We start from the raw sequence: 3,072 nt of genomic DNA, 5'->3' as shown, positions 1-3,072 counted from the left end.
TATCAACTTGAGTTTTGTAAAGTTCAAAGCAGTAAAGTATCATGATCATAAACAAACAAGGAATTAAAGAAGAACTTAGTATGTGCATACAAGCTTTGGAAGGCTAGTATGGTTAATTGTTGCTCAATTGCATTGGATTTTATTTAATTGAAGCTTTCATATAGGACCTTTTATGAAATTTTTTTAAAAATCATGAAAACCTTGAAAAAGCAAATGCAATTAAGGAATGAAAAGAAAAAGGGAAAGAATGAGAAAGCTGAAGGCTCTGAGTACTAATGACAATTCAATTGTTAAGAACTTATGGTATTTATGTATCAAGCAAAAAGTTTGAAAACCAAACACTTAGAGTCAAGGTTAGGCTCAAGTGCAAATGCACTCCCTCAAAGCTCAAGGCTCTGAGCATCAATGATTAGAGAATAAAGAGAAGAAACAAATAAGCTTAAAGAAGTCCTCTAATTAAATGCTTGTGGTGCTTATGTATCAAGTGGTAATACTTGAAAACAAAGCATTTAGAGTCGTAGCTTTGTTATCAACTCATGGGGCGAAGCACCCAAAAGGAGAAGCTAATAAGAAAATCAAAAGCTTGTTTCAAGGAAGAAACATAAGGAAAAGATTTCATAAAATGAGCTAGATAGAAGAATCAATCATTTACATTTCTTTTATGATTGTAGCATGCATAGAAAACTAGCCTACCATGAACACTAACTTGCTATTCTTCTCACCTTGGATTGTCAATCTTTATTGCATAATTCTTTTCTTGCTTTGGGACAAGCAAGGGTTAAGTTTGATGTTGTGATGACATGTCATCATGTCATATTTTTCTATGCTTTTTCATACAAGAAATTGATGGTTAGTGCTTAAATATTGAATGCTTTTGTGCTTAAATGGTATATTTCTTTGATCTTTTTATTTTATAAATCTTGTAGGAAATAATAGAAGAAGAAGCAATAAAAGCACTAAAAATATGAATCATACTCCCATGGTGGCAAAAGAATTGGAAACAAACTCAAAGAGGCTTCTGAGTTAAGCAAAGAGGATTTGCAACCCTGACCTCTTCACATTCCAACAATAATAACTTGAGCTAAAAACTCCAAATGCGGTTATTCTAGCGCCATTGGAAAGTAGACATCTAGAGCTTTCCAAGCATATATGGCACTGCATGGTGGATGGTGCACGAAAATCACACTCACACTATGTAATTTCGCACAACTAACCTGCAAGTGCACTGGGTCGTCCAAGTAATACCTTACGTGAGTAAGGGTCGAATCCCACGAAGATTGTTGGCTTGAAGCAAGCTATGGTTATCTTATTATTCTTAGTCAGGATACCAATAGGGTTCTTTAGTTTCAATTGTAAAAAGTGAAAGAGCATGAATTGAGTAATTATTACGCAGTTATGGAAAATGTGTTGGAGCTTTGGAGATGTTTTATCTTCTGAATCTCTGCTTTCCCTCTGTCTTCTTCTTCACGTACGCAAGGTTCCTCCTATGGTAAGTTGTATGTAGGGCATCACCGTTGTCAATGGCTACTTCCCATCCTCTCAGTGAAGATGGTCTAGGTGCGCTGTCACCGCATGGCTAATCATTTGTTGGTCCTCGATCATGTCGGAATAGGATCCATTGATCCTTTTGCGTTTATCACTACGCCCAACACTCGCGAGTTTGAAGCTCGTCACAGTCATACAATCTCTGAATCCTACTCGGAAAACCACAGACAAGGTTTAGACTTTCCAGATTCTCAAGGATGCTGCCAATGGATTCTAGCTTATACCATGAAGACTCTGATTAAGGAATCTAAGAGATGCTCATTCAATCTAATGTAAAACATAGGTGGTTGTCAGGCACACGTTCATAGGTTGAGAATGGTGATGAGTGTCACGGATCATCACCTTCTTCATATTGAAGTGCAAATGAATATCTTAGATAGAAACAAGCGTGTTTGAATAGAAAACAGAAATAATTGCATTAATTCATCGAGACGCTGCAGAGCTCCTCACCCCCAACAATGGAGTTTAGAGACTCATGCCGTCAAAGAGTACAAAGTTCAGAAATAAAGTTCACAATGTTTACTTGAATCAAGATGTAAGTGTATTTTTATCTGAAACTTGCTTATTTACTAAGAAAATGCATGAAACTACCCTAAAATAATAAAGAAAAGGTCAGTAAAACTGGCCAAGATGCCCTGACATCACAACACCAAACTTAAAGCTTGCTTGTCCCTAAGCAAGTACTGAAGCATAAGAATGATGAATGAAAGAACAAGAGAAACAAGTTCTTATTATAGAAGTCAAGTTCTTGGCTTATGGGGTTTCATGCATAGCAACTTAGGTTCATTCCTTTACTGGTTTTCAGGTCCTTATCATGCTCTTGAATACTTGCTTGATTGCATCCTATGAGATCCTTATTCATTGATCCCCCCTTCCTTTTCAGGGTTTATTGTCCTCTTAGGCTAAGTGCTCTGTGAGGTGGCGACTCTTTAAGATAAGCTTTCAGCCAACACTTCCGAACCAGTTGGTTCAAGGTGCTAGGTGTTGAGACACCCCTAAGGACTTACTCCCTCAAGTCTCTTTTCCCCATACATGCACACCACAGGCACATGGTTTGTTACTTTCTTTCTTGAGACCTTGGTGTCCAGCACCTCTTTGGGTTACTAAGTGCTCTGTAGCAACGGTTGCTCTTGATAGCAGACTTTTAGCTGATAATCCCAGGTTAGTTAACCCAAGTTACCAAGTGATAAGGCACCCTTGGGAGCTTATTCATCCAAGCATATCCCTTGCACAGGAGCACCACAGACATATGCTTCAAGATTCAAACCCTTGGTGCCTAGCCTTATTTCTTAAATTTTCTTTCTCTTTCAAACTCCCAATGTTCTTTTTCTTCTTCTTATTAGGATCTTTTTGTTTGGCTAATCTTAATAGGATGTGCTTCAAGCATGTGATTTAGAGCATATACTTGCATATATACCTTGTTTGTGAACCAACTTAGCTAATCAATTACCATGCCACAAACATTGAGAACTTACTTCACAAGATAAACCCCACTCTTGTTTTTCATAACATTTTCTTTTATTTGAC

This window comes from Arachis stenosperma, chromosome 6 (genome assembly GCF_014773155.1).
Source record: "Arachis stenosperma cultivar V10309 chromosome 6, arast.V10309.gnm1.PFL2, whole genome shotgun sequence".
Lineage (NCBI taxonomy): Eukaryota > Viridiplantae > Streptophyta > Magnoliopsida > Fabales > Fabaceae > Arachis > Arachis stenosperma.
This window is presented reverse-complemented; position numbering follows the sequence as displayed.